The 14,156-nt window shown below is 45.8% G+C and overlaps 1 protein-coding gene across 1 annotated transcript in view; it reads right to left on the bottom strand.

Annotated features, from left to right (window-relative positions):
• Positions 1–14,156, bottom strand: part of TMEM132C (transmembrane protein 132C) — a 379,805-nt gene that overhangs the window by 114,937 nt on the left and 250,712 nt on the right. The window lies entirely within an intron of this gene.

Genomic DNA, 14,156 nt, shown 5'->3' with positions numbered 1-14,156 from the left:
AGTCTGGGCCCCTGATGCCTTTGCAGAGTGGACCTGCCTCACAAACTCAAACATTTAAATTAAAAAGTAACCAGTTTCTTTCTTGCTAAATCCATGATTTACAGGGGAGGCTCTGTTGCACCAACTGACCCTTTTATTCAAAGCCACACAAACCTACATGGTGCCCCTCGTGGTTTCTAAAGAGCGGCTTACTTTTTTGTCTGCCCCAGTGCAGAAATGCAAGGGTGAGATCCTCGGCCGAAGAGCCAGTCAAGTATTAAGGTGACTTGCTTTTATCCTTAACTTAAGACTCAGTGCTCCCTCCCAAGGAGGAAAATTAAAGGCATGATTGATGAGGTAGGTGTCTTTGCCATTTAGCTGGCCTAGTTTACACACCGCTGGTGAGAAAAGACTGCACCTGAGGCAGAACAAGTAAGGAATCCTAAGGACCGCTTATGAAGAATTAATGTGATGTGGAAAATGGAAAGAAAAAAGTTATTAGGTTACCTGGGAAAGGCACGGAGAACAGCCTACAGAACAAGCTGTCACTACGTCTTGGAGAAGAGAAGGTAGGGCGAGGTCTGGAGGACTAATTTAAAGTTATTAGAATAATCTCTCTGTGGGCTTCCCTGGTGGCGCAGTGGTTAAGAATCTGCCTGCCAATGCAGGGGACACGGGTTTGATCCCTGGTCCAGGAAGATCCCACATGCCGCAGAGCAACTAAGCCCGTGCACCACAACTACTGAGCCTGCAAGCCACAACTACGGAGCCCGTAAGCCACAACTACTGAAGCCCGCAAGCCTAGAGCCTGTGCTCTGCAACGAGAAGCCACTGCAATGAGAAGCCTGTGCGCCACAACAAAGACCCAACACAGCCAAAAATAAAATAAATAAATTTATATAAAAAAAGAATAATCTCGCTGTGCTGAATGCCTCTTTTCCATACTTCTTTTTTCTTTTCCTAAACGAAAATCTCAAGTATTTTGACCAACTCAGGGCTTTCGGCTATTTTTCAGAAGGCTTGGTGCCAGTCGACATGGAAGGTGGTGGTCTTGCGGAGCCGTATATAAGAAGACAGTGGTGCGAAGGTAGAGCAGACATCTCATCCTTATTTTGGTCTATTATTCTAGTCTAACTGGATGCTTGTGTCTTCTTGGACCCCTTCTCCCAATCTATTTCTTATACGTTTACCAGTAATATTGTTTACATAAATGCGATTGTGCCGCCTTCCTGCTTAAAATATTTTAAAGACTTCTCATTGCTCTTCAGATAAGGACAAAAACACTTCTCCGTGGTCTGGCATCCACGCCCTCCCCCTCTCCACCCTCTCCTTGGCCAGGCCGGTGCACCATCTTGGATTACGTGGGCGAGGGCAGACCGTAGCGGTACCCCAGCCACCAGGGAAGGAGCCTGGGCTTCTGACGGCAGCGCAGAGCAGAGGCACGAAACCATTGTAGACGCTTATGTAACAGAAGGATAATGTTTTCTTTTTTTCTTTAATTTACACTGCCTTCAACAAGGTCCCTTTTACGAGCAATGGACCTGTGCGCTAAGTAATACACTCTCTTATTGCGAATTCTTCAACACCACACATCTCTTCTTCATAGTATTTGCCAGTGTTGCTACGGAATATTTCTTTTTGTGTTTATTTAATTATTTTCCATCTTTCAAAATGGACAATGAATTCCAGGAGATCAGGGTCCATACCTGTTTCATCAACACTCATATTCCCAGTGCCTGGCAGGATAATTATTATCTTTTTTAATTGAAGTATAGCTGATTTACAATGTTGTACCAATCTCCGCTGTATAGCGAAGTGACTCAGTTATATGCATATAGACATTCTTTTTTTTGTATCCTTTTCCATCATGGTTTATCACAGGATATTGCATACAGTTTCCTGTGCTATACATTAGCTGGAAGGATAATCATTTGATTCTTGAATACAAATACAAAAATTCAGGTTCTCGCTCTGAGACCCTCCAATCAGGCTGATATACTTAGAAGGTTCCCTCCCATGAGGGTTTAACAGGTCATCAGGATGCAACATTTGAAGACTCCTTAGTTCCCAAGCCTTTGGTGGCACAGCCTGAGCCGTTCTGCTCCCTGTAGGTCTCTGAGTCCCGTGTGGCAGCCTGGCATGAGATATCAAGATGAAGTAGTGTTATTCTTCCTTATGACTAGCACGTTTCAGGCTTGGGTGAAGCTGTGAAGTTCTTGCCGGCTGGAATGACCTCTTAGGGAAATGTCTGTAATTCTGGCAGTGCTTCGTACCATGCCAGCATATACAAATTGCTTCATAAATCCCTTAGTGGGTGAGCAGGATTTCTCCTCCTTTGTCACAGCTACGGGACAGGATGAGAACTAGAGGGCAGAGTAGGTTCGCGGTGGGAGGGAGCCTGGAGCATGATGGGTTTGGTTTCCATTCTCATGCCTCTTCCAGAACCTTGGGGCTCCCATCATTGGCTTCTGGGACACTGTTCTCCCAGCTCATGTGGACTCTCTTGGCTTACTCCTTCATCTGTACAATGGGTCAGTATAGCATAACAAGCATCATTCATTTATTCAGTCATTCAGCAAATATCCCTCATACTCTGAACACAAGGACCTTCTGATTCCAATTCTTCACCTGTAAACGGCGGACACGATAACTCGACATATTGTTGCAAAGGTCATTCCTGTGTTTATTCACACAGCAAGGATTTTTGTCCCTGCTCTGTGCCAGGAACTGATCTAAGCACTAAGAATGGGCAAGTCCCTTCCTTCCCTCATGGCGTCTACATACTTTTGGGAAGAGACAGATGGTAAACAAACAAGGTAATTTCACACTGGTGAGTTCTAGAAAGAAAACGAAACTGGTGACCCGTGTGAGTGGTCACAGACTGCCTCTCTGAGAATACGACAGGTGAACTAAGACCTAAACATCTGAATGATCCAGTCAGGCAAAGAGTCCGGTCAGAGCAAATAGCAGATGCAAAGGTCCTGTGGCAGGAACAAGCTTGGATCGTGAGCTACAGGCGCCACAGAGGCCAGAGTGGAAGAAGACTGGTGATTGATGACAGAAGCATAAAGGGTACGGCCAGGGAGGTGGGCAGGGGCCAGATCACCTCCAGGACCTTGGAGGTCATGGTGAAGCGCTGGGATTTTATTCTGGGTGTGATGGGAAGCTCTGGAAGGCCAAAACAATACGAGGCTCCGTGATCTGATTTATGTTTTAAACAGAACGCTTTGGCTATTTGGAGCAGAATGGATGGGGGCTGCGACTGGGGAGCAAACAGAGAGCTCAGATTAGGTGAGAATTTAGAGAGACCTAACGTACAGCCTATACGCCGCACGTGTTCGTAAATGGCAGCTGTCTGTACGGCAGATCCATCGCACACCCAGGGGAGATGCTCCAGGAACGCTGTAGACCCCGGGGCCACAGATGCCATTCCAGAACTTCCCAGGAGTTACCAGGATGGATTGGCGGCAACATGCTAAAAATCCATACCATGATTTCCACCTTGAGTGTTACTCTCAGGCTACTTGCCAGCCCAGTCATGCAGGAGGAAATAAAATCCAAGCAGCAAGGGATCAAGGAGCTTGCTAGCGGGGTGTGGGTGTGGGCGGACGGTGGTGTCAATCAATGCGGCTTCTATGTAACATGTCAATACCCATCATGTTCGCAAACGCCTGTACCACTTTCCTCGGCTAGCTCACTTCTGCAATTAATTTCACAGAAATAATCACAGAAGTTCAAGATGGTGTTTGGACAAGGTTATTCAAAGTCCAGGCCAAAGACGGTAGAACCTAAAGGCCAGTTAATAATAGGGTGTTGGTTCAGATAAATGATGCCATATATCATAATATGTGATGCTTTAAAAAAAAAAGGTGAATAAAGAACTTCATGTACTGATATGGAAAAATTACAAGGTATATTGTTAGGTGAAAAAAGAAGCAACATTGTTTAAAATTGAAGTGGGGGAGGAAATATATATATGTGTGTGTTTGTGTGTGTATGTTTTCATACGTATAAAATAAAAATCTTTGGAAAGGGATGTGATAAAGCGTGAACTCTGATGACCTCTGGGGAAAGGGGCTGGGTAAGTGGAGGAAGATGTAGGTTCTGGTACGTCGGCTTGTCTACATTTTGCGTTTGGAACTGTGTGAATGTATGACCTACCCCCCCACCCCCCACCAAAATAAATGAAGAGTAAAAAATAATGAAAGCAGAAGGGGAAAATGTGCCTTAGTAAAATGACAAACTACAACAAGCCTTAGACCTTTGGGGTTGGCTTATACATAATCCAAGCAAGGAACAGTCAACCCACAGGTGCCCACAGGCTATTGCTGTTCCTCTGACGTCCGTCTATGCCACCCCTTCTAAGTTCAGGTTGCCCTGAGGGTGAGAGCCAAGCCCACAGCCAACCAGCTACTGAAACTCCATCAGCTGTGAGCCAAGAGTTTCAGCAGAGGGACGAGGAGGAAGGTAGGCAGAATCGAGTTTCCAGGATGTTGGGGATGACGTCCAAGTCAGCAGGACACTGTGGTTCCGTGATTGACATTTGCCACCATCAGGAAAGAGGGCTGCGCCTCTTTCACACTTACAATGCAAGGAAGTCTGGGCCATTGTGTAAAAAAAGTCAGGAAGAACTTAAAGAAGCTTTGCTCCGTGGAAAATACAAGAACCAACACTCTACATCGGCTCTTGACATAAACCAATTCCTTTAACTCTCACGAGTACTCCACGAAGGTACTTCTGTTATTCATCATCTCACTTGCGGATAAGACGCAAGGAGAAGGACTCATCTGCACAGAACCACACAGCTTCCAGGTGGAAGAGCTGCGTCTTGAATCCGAGTTGCCTGGCTGGCTCCAGGGGCTATGTTGTTTGTTATTCATGGCGCCATGCTGCTTCATGGGATACTTGGGAATGGAGACACCACGTGAGCAAAGCTTTTACTTTCGGTGCAGAAAGGAAAAAAAAAATTAACATTACATTTTTTTAAAAGGGAAAGAGTTCATTTCCACTGCTGTTTGCCACTTTCTGGTGAAGACCAGTCAGATGTGAGAAGGACCCTCAATCTGAACAAGGGTCCCCAGATTTAGAGGATTCAGACAATGTGGATAAAACCAGGGTCTCATGGCAGCTCGGTGGCGGCTGGAGGGTTCTGAACAGAACACACAGAGCCTTTAGGCATTCCAGCAGTGTCCCCACAGCCCTGTCTAGTACCTAGCTTGCTCTCTGAGGACCAGCAATGTAGGGACAGCTTCAGGAGGACAACTTCACCCACGCCTCTGAGTCGGATGCGGTGCCTGAAGCAGGACCGTGGATTCTGAAACGCACCCGCTCTTCTCAGCGGCCACAGCACCGCCTCCACATGCTTCCCTTACAGTTCATTACTGGTCTGGAAAGAGCCTGGGGGACTCATTAACGTGATACAATACATTGTTTCAGGACAGATGCTGAGAGATGTATTTACTTGATACATTTGCAGTTCGGGCTGGGGACCACACGTCGGGCTGCGATGGAAGGAAGAAAACAGAAAACTCATCATTCTGGCCATGAAAGGCTATAAATGAGGCTGGGAAAGGGCCTTCAGGGTAAGAGGACAGGCCTTTCAGCATCTCTTCATTTAGCAATCTCTTCCTTGTGGTGGGAGAAGTCAGGGCAGTGTTTAGAATCAGACAGAACAGGGTTCAAATGACCCTGAATAGCTGTGTGAGGCTGGCAAGTAATTCAATCCCTCCGGGTACTCAGCGTCCCAGTTTACCTGTTGTGGTGCCATAAATCGCCCTCCAAACTTAGCGGCATAAAACAATCGTTTTAATGTGAATCAAGAATTCTGGAAGGGCTCAGCTGGGTGGCTGGCTAGACACCATCCTCTGCCTTGATCAGGGCATCTCCCTGTGGTCTTTCCACAGGGAGAGCTGGGCTTTCTCACAGCATGGCGGCCTCAGGGCATTAGGATGCTGACACGCTGCCTGCAGGCTCTTTGGTGACCTGGCTCTCAAAGTCACATAGCATCACCTCTGCTGCACACTGGCCGTCAGCCCGTCACTGAAGTCTACCCAGCTTCCAGGGGAGGTGACAAAGACTCCTTCTCTTAACAGGAGAGTCGTGGGATCCAGAAGAGCAGGCAGGACGGGGACGTTGAGAACACATCCATCGAGAACATTCTTGGCAAACACAACCTCTTGTACACAGGGCCATCATCGGAAAACTGATTATGTGAATATCACAGTAGGGTTTGGGGGGAATGGTGATGGTGTGTCCAATGCATCCACCATCGTGAAGGCTCTCCCAGGTGCCTCGTCCTAAGCACTGGTTTTGACCCCAGCACCCATCCCTTCTCTGTGGAAGTATGCCGCTTTCCCTTGGAGAACTGATGGCCTTCATTGCTGGCAGCTTCGATGGGACGATAAACCATGGATGCCCTACTTTTAAAATTTATTTATTTATTTATTTATTTATTTATGGCTGTGTTGGGTCTTCGTTTCTGGGCGAGGGCTTTGTCTAGTTGCGGCGAGCAGGGGCCACTCTTCATCGCGGTGCGCGGGCCTCTCACTGTCGCGGCCTCTCTTGTTGCGGAGCACAGGCTCCAGACGCGCAGGCTCAGTAGTTGTGGTTCACGGGCCCAGTTGCTCTGCGGCATGTGGGATCTTCCCAGACCAGGGCTCGAACCCGTGTCCCCTGCATTGGCAGGCAGATTCTCAACCACTGCGCCACCAGGGAAGCCCTACTTTTTTTTAATTAATTTTTTTTTAATTGAAGTATGGTTGGTTTACAATGTTTCAGGTGTACAGCAAAGCGATTCAGTTATACACACACATATATATATACGCACATATACATATATATTCTTTTTGATTCGTTTCCCTTATAGGTTATTGCAAGCTACTGAGTGTACTTCCCTGTGCTATATAGTAGGTCCTTGTTGTTCCATCTATTTTATATATAGTAGTGTGTATCTGTTAATCCCAAATTCCCAATTTATCCCTCCCCCTCTTTCCCCCCTTTGGTAACCCTAAGTTTGTTTTTTATGTCTGTGAGTCTATTTCCGTTTCGTAAATTCACTGAATCATTGTTTTAGATTCCACATATAAGTGGTATCATATGATATTTCTCTTTTTCTGTCTGACTTAACTTCACTTAATATGATTGATGCTCTACTTTTAAACAGCACCAAGCAATGGAGAAACCCAATGGCCATTTCAGACGTCAGATCAGGTTTTGATGACAGAACCAGCTCTTAGGTCTCCAAGGAAAATCTCTTCTTCTCTCAGGCTGCTTCAAAGCCTATCCTCTACCTGTTCCCCCCACTCCCACGGGCTCCCAGCAAATTCCCTTGGGAGAGTTTAGCTTCTATAAATCACAGGAAACACCAATAACCTGAACCATCTAGGGCTTTAACCTTCGTCACAGCTGAAAGTGGGAGGAAAACAAACATTTTACGGAGAACACACACAGTATGTATATCAATAAATTCTCTGCCGCAGATGTTGACATGAGTCTGCTGTGAGTTTAGGGTGGGCTGAGTGGGGATGCTTTTGACTTCTTCCTTTACGGACCTGAAATGCACGCTTTACCCCACTGGTTGGGAGGTTTTCATTCATGGGCGTTTGCCTAGCAGATTTTCTGTGCCATCTTCAAATAGCTCTTAAAGAAAGAACTCAGTCTGGGCAATTTCCTTCAGGGAACAGCAGATTATCTTCGTGGATCACTCCCAGAAGCTCTGCTGAAACTGTTTATACTCAGCAGCTCTGACCACACTTGTGTTCCGGAATTCTCCGAAAACAAACAGCTGAGCAGAGCTGTGAATGTAAGGTCTGCAATCGAGGCTGCTAAAATGAATACTAATGGGCATCTTATTCTCCATGTTCAATGGTCTTTGCTTTTGGAAAAGCCCTTCTCCTTTTATGACCTGCCTGACTGACTTGGTCTCCTTCGCCGCAGAGCATCCCTTAAGCGTACTGACTGAGGGGCTTGGGAGCTGTGGCAGCGGCTAGAGGGAAGAGTGAGATGAGTACCATTTGGTTTTTCTACGGAAGTGCAAGGACCCAGAGGATGTCTTCCGTCTAGAGCGGCTGGCTGGAGGATGCTGGCTGACCTACCACTACACTAGAAGCTGGGAAGGAGGGAACACCACATCCCAGGCAGGCTTCCTGGTAGGGCTGATGCTTGATGAAAGCCGAGGATGAGCAAGGATAAGGTACAGGAGGAACAAGGCGAGTTTATAACACGTGCTGGAAGCACAGGAGTGTCGTGACACTTGATCTGTTTAGAAGGGGTCATAGGTATGTGGTGACAATGAAGGTGAGCTGAGTCTTTGAAAGGCCTCGCCTCACTTATAAATCCCTCTAAAAGAGACACACAGTCTAGGCCCAGGAAGGCTATTTTGCTGCCGATTTGATGCCTTGAAGATACAGGCAATTAACCCCCTAAAGAAAACAGGCACGATTTTACCCAAAGTGGAACGTGCAACCGGTTCAAACTGGCCACTTTTGCACAATTCATTCGCTGATGGACTATTTTCCTGAACAATATTCCTTTTGGTTGATCTACACTGTGATTTTAAAAATCTGAGCAAATGTTTAAAAATCAGGAGATTTTCTAGGACAGTCTGGATTTTCAGCTGTTCTAAAAAAATCCAGAGATCGGGCAACCCGGGGCCTGCATCCTCACCTGGGAAGGTTCCAGCGTCCCCCCTACGTGAGTGCAGTCTGTCCTGTTCTCCACCTACCTCTCCCGACATGCAGGGCTAGCTGTCTGGCTCCTTTGTGCCTGCAGCCCCTGGTGACATGGTCCGACTCCTGTGAGGATGCCCTGCTTGAGCTCTGCTGTGTGGGCAGCCTCTCAGCTTGCAGCTGAGCATACACACCTGTAAACTAGATTTGCAAATCTCACCTGCAGCATCGAGACCCCCTGCAGCCTCCCAGGAAGGGGGGGATGGGGAAGGACCATACAGCCATGGAAATGTGCACCGCTGATTTATTTACACGAAAAAGTTAGGAACAGACCACCAAGATGCCCTACAACAGGGGGCTCTCAAAATAAATTAAGGTTTTTTTTTATTTAATAAGTTGTTAGGCAGCTAATTAACAAACTAAGTTTGGGGCAGGCAAAGGGCTTTGGCAATGTTAAGTTACAAAAGGGGATCTATCACAGGCTGATCCCAACTATATAAAAGTATTTATATGTATAATAATGGTAATAGCTACATAAGGTATGGAATGTGGGTTTAAAATATGTTTTCTAATACATTTTTTATGATTACAAAGGTGACATGGGGCATTGAAGAAAATAAGGTTAATAAAAAGATAAGGAAGAAAAAATAAGGAGGAAAAAAAAGAAAGTCTCTGTTTGGGGCTAGTGTATCTTTAACACCTCCTGGGTATTTGCTAATCCCTTTCTAACCCCAAGGTCAAGTGAAGAGCCTTCTGCTGGTAACACCAGCCAGCTAGACATCAATAGTATTTGTTCATTTAAATTGTATTTGTTTATGCTCGCCTTTAATTCATGCAGTGAAGATGAGCTTTTCCTATGTATTTATAGACATGAAGGTTATTTTAGAAGAAAACACTGTAAAAAAAGCATTTGCACAAATATTCAGGTGGATGCTTTCTGCCTCGGAATGTCTTCACTTCTTTTCTTTATCTGCCCAGCAGTGTGACTCTCAGTTCAGGAAACCATGGAGAAGAGTTAATGAAATAATATACACAAAGCATTTTGCAAAATGCCAGGAACTACGAAATACACAGAGTATTACTTTGTATGTTGTCAAGCACTATGAAACATACAGAATATTACTGTTATTTAAGTTTCTGTATTTGAGATACTATGTTTGCTTCCCCAGAGAGATATAGTCCCCCCAAATGCTAATGTTTTAAAAATAAAACCTAATATGGAACTTTTAAAATGCACAAGTGAACCCATTGAAATACAGGCATTCAGGAGATAACAGCACAGGTGTGCGTGGCCAGGTCGGGAGTCCTGCAGGTGGCACGCAGTGACCCTCATGGGGGAGCCAGTCTTGCTCAGAGCCATGGAGGTTGCATCGCCAGCATGGAGTTCCCTGTTAACTTCAAAGAATGCCCATCAACAGGCACACGAAAAGATGCTCAACATCACTAATCATCAGAGAAATGCAAATCAAAACCACAATCAGGTACCACCTCACAATGCTCAGAATGGCCATCATCAAAAAGTCTACAAATAACAAACACTGGAGAGGGTGTGGAGAAAAGGGAACCCTCTACGCTGTTGGTGGGAATGTAAGTTGATGCAGCTACTGTGGAGAACAGTATGGAGGTTCCTCAGAAAACTAAAAATAGAGCTACCATATGATCCAGCAATCCCACTCCTGGGCATATATCCAGACAAAACTCTAATTCAAAAAGATACATGCACCCCTGCGCTCACAGAAGCACTATTCACAATAGCCAAGACATGGAAGCAATCTAAATGTCCATCGACGGATGAATGGATAAAGGAGATGTGGTACATACTACACAGCTCCCGGGCGGGTTCGATCCCTGGTCGGGGAGCTAGATCCTGCATGCCGTAACTGAGAGTTCACATGCTGCCACAAAGATCCCGCAGGCCGCAACTAAGACCCAGCGCGGCGAAAATAAATAAATAAATAAATAAATAAATAAATAAATAAATATATTTTAAATGATGCTAAATAAATAAATAAATAAATAAATAAATAAATAAATAAATAAATAAATAAATAACCGTCTCAGCTTTGGGGTGTTTTGTTACAAAACACTAGATAACAAATACTCTTGGCCTTTGCTCTCCAGGCAGAGGGAAGTAAGCCCTCACATCCCTGTGAAGTTTGCACCTTCCATGCCATCGAAAGCCCTTATTTGAGCTGTGGTCAGTCTGTTCCTATGTGCTCCACAGACCTTAGCTTCCTTGAAGACAGGGTCTGGACCTGACTCAGTGGGTATCGACCTGGCACGGAGCATAGCACCTCAGACTTACATGAACCAAGCAATGTTTTCTGAAAGTCCAGGTGAGGAAGTGAGCAAGCAGGAACATCCATCAGTTGTGGGCTGGTAAACAGGCTTTCCAACAACGGCAGAAAGTCCTGCTTTGTGATGTTTGCCAGTTTCCATGGTGCAAATACTGATGGTCACCGCATGAGAGACTGGGAGGAGATTCGAGCAATCCAATCAGCTCTCACGAGCTGGTACTGGATGGCTTCAGCACAGCCCTGACCCCAGTCCTGACACGTCGGCTCTTCTGCAAAGGCAACAGTTACCTTCTAAGACATCATATTAAGAAACCTGGGAGGACGCAGGGAATTCCAGGCCCTCACAACCACCTAGCTTGTGGCCAGTCTAACTCAAAGCAGTAAAAAAACTCTAGAATTCAGAAGGAAGGAAACGCTGATTTTAAACCACAGTTCCCGCTACTGTGACATCCAGCACGGCTGACAGTGGAAAATCACGCATGATGTTTACCATCTCAGCAAACACACCTGGTCCCAACATCAAATTCCCAGAAGATCAGAACACACAGGGTTGCCACCAGGACTCTCCAGAACCTGCTCCCGTACAGCAAAGCTCATCTCCCTCACTTTGAGACTCCCTCTGACTGTCACATAAAGAACTATTTACACACACAAATCCACTGCCTGTTAATGAACACATTCCCTTTAACTTGCATAATCAACACTAATCTTGTGGGTTAATTAGATTTTATGTGCATTTGATTCAGGAGATTTAATTTGACCTCTGATCTCACGCTTAGAGCAAGGGACCCATGCACGCATTTCTTTCCAGCCACGTTTTCACAAGGTGAAACGCCCAACGCTCATCCCTCAGATGTACTAACAATCCTTGTTGGGGTCATGATGGTGAAGGTTGGTGTTTGATCCAGGAAGCTGTTCAGGACACCAGATGTGTTTGCTGGCTACACATGGAAGGTAGGGCTGAGGAAAGGGTCTTACAGACAAATGAACTGGGTGTTTCTATAAATTTATTTATTTATTTAGTTTTGGCTGCGTTGGGTCTTCGTTGCTGTGCGCAGGCCTCTCATTGCGGTGGCTTCTCTTGTTGCGGAGCACGGGCTCTAGGCGTGCGGGCTTCAGTAGTTGTGGCACGAGGGTTCAGTAGTTGTGGCTCGCGGGCTCTAGAGCACAGGCTCAGTAGTTGTGGCTCACGGGCTTAGTTGCTCCGCGGCATGTGGGATCCTCCCAGACCAGGGCTCGAACCCGTGTCCCCTGCATTGGCAGGCGGATTCTTAACCACTGCGCCACCAGGGAAGTCCCGAAAGAACTGGCTGTTTCTAAATGCAGTGGAGCATTTGTAGAGTTTTTCTGGGCAGGCTTGAAGTGTTCACTTAAGAAAATACATCCAGTAATGGAAGTGGATGTTTCTTCCTTTAGCACTAATCCTTTCAAGAAAATACACTGACGGACTGTACCAAGAGCCCTAAAAAACGATCTGACTTTTTGATTCTAAGAAGCCACCTTAAGCAAAAAGAGAAATGGACAAAGATTCATGTGGAAGGTGGTTTGCTGCTGCATAATCTATGAAAATAAAACTTGGAAACAAATTACATAGCCCAAACTATGGATATGGTTACTTATGTAATGTTAAATCTATGTGATGGAATCTTAAAATACTTCTGAGGAATATGTAATGTCAAAGGAAGATGTTATCAATATAAGTGAAATTATCTTAAGAATCTGGATATATATTATGATACCAAACTTGTAAAATAAGTGAACCTACTACACGTTTACTATACACAGATGTTATCTATGTATTAAACATGGGAAGAAAATGAATCAACCTTAGCAGTGGGTTATCCTTAGGTAGAAGGGATATTGATATACTGTTTAAATTTTTTCCTCATATAGTTGTTTTCACAAATATTCTAAAATGAGTATGTGTTGCTTTTATACGCAGAAAGCAATTATGTTAAATAATAATCCAGAATGTCTGTCTAGACTCTCACATACCATCCCTATGCATCATTGCCACTGACTGTCACCTCCTGTCTTGAAAGTCCTCCTCACTGAAGACTGAGTCTAATCCTTTATGATTCTGACACCAGTTCTGATGTGTGTCCTTTTTCTACCACCACCAAGTAATACTCTGACATCAGCTGGGTGTCCTACACTTCACCTCAGTTCTGACACTACCTACCTGGAGATCGTGTCCGATCCCACAGGTCAAGGGCTCAGTCCCACAAGACTGTCCCCACCTTCAGGTGCCAATCGCAAGTCTAGGTTGTCCCCTGTGCTTCTGACCCTCGGGCTAAAGATTAGAGGCTCCCATGACCCCCTCCTTGGGTTCCATGAATTTGCTGGAGCGGCTCACAGAACTCAGAAACATTTCACTCACCAGGTTACTGGTTATTATGAAAGGGTCTAACTCAGGAACAGCCGGTGACAGAGGTGCACAGGGCAAGGCACGGGGAAAGTGGGCGGAGCTTCCATGCCCTCTCCAGGCGCCACTCTCCCCAAATCTGCACGCCATCACCAACGCGGAAGCTCTCCAAAGCCAGTATTTTCGAGTTCTTATGGAGGCTTCATTACATGGGCACCGTTGATTAACTCGTTGGCCATTGGCTATTGAACTCAATCTCCAGTCTCCATCTCGTACACGGAGGCCAGGGGTGGGACTGAAAGGTCCAACCCTCCTCCAATCACATGATTGGTTCCCTGCAACCCGCATCTTAAGGTGACCTAGAAGGCTTTCCAAAAGTAACCTTATTAACGTAAACAGAAGACAGCTTTACGCTCTCAGTCTGGGAAATTGCAAGGGTTTTCAGAGCTCTATGCCAGGAACAGGGATGAAGACCAAATATGTATTTCTTAGTATAAATCACAATATCACACCCTTTGCGCAAAGGACACTCTGTAAGAAAGCAGCCTCTGATAAGCAAGGGCAACGGCAGGGCCACGGGAGATGACACAGCCTCGAGGACATGATTGTAGGTGAGGAGAATGAATAAGCCTCCGCAAAGCAGAACAGACCGTTCAAACTAATTTCTGCTCCCAAACCCAAACGACAGACCCGCAGAATCAGGGCCCTGCCCTTCCTGCCAGAGATGCCAGAAGGTACAACAGGTGATGTAAGTGTCTCCGGATTTCCAAGGCAAGGTGTAACAGCTCCTCTAAGCAGTGGTTACTGTGAGTCTAAGGCAGGGGTCGTAGGCGGAGACCGGGTCATGGG

This window comes from Eubalaena glacialis, chromosome 15 (genome assembly GCF_028564815.1).
Source record: "Eubalaena glacialis isolate mEubGla1 chromosome 15, mEubGla1.1.hap2.+ XY, whole genome shotgun sequence".
Lineage (NCBI taxonomy): Eukaryota > Metazoa > Chordata > Mammalia > Artiodactyla > Balaenidae > Eubalaena > Eubalaena glacialis.
The sequence above is the reverse complement of the archived record's forward strand: the minus strand, read 5'-3'. Positions and strand labels throughout refer to the sequence as shown.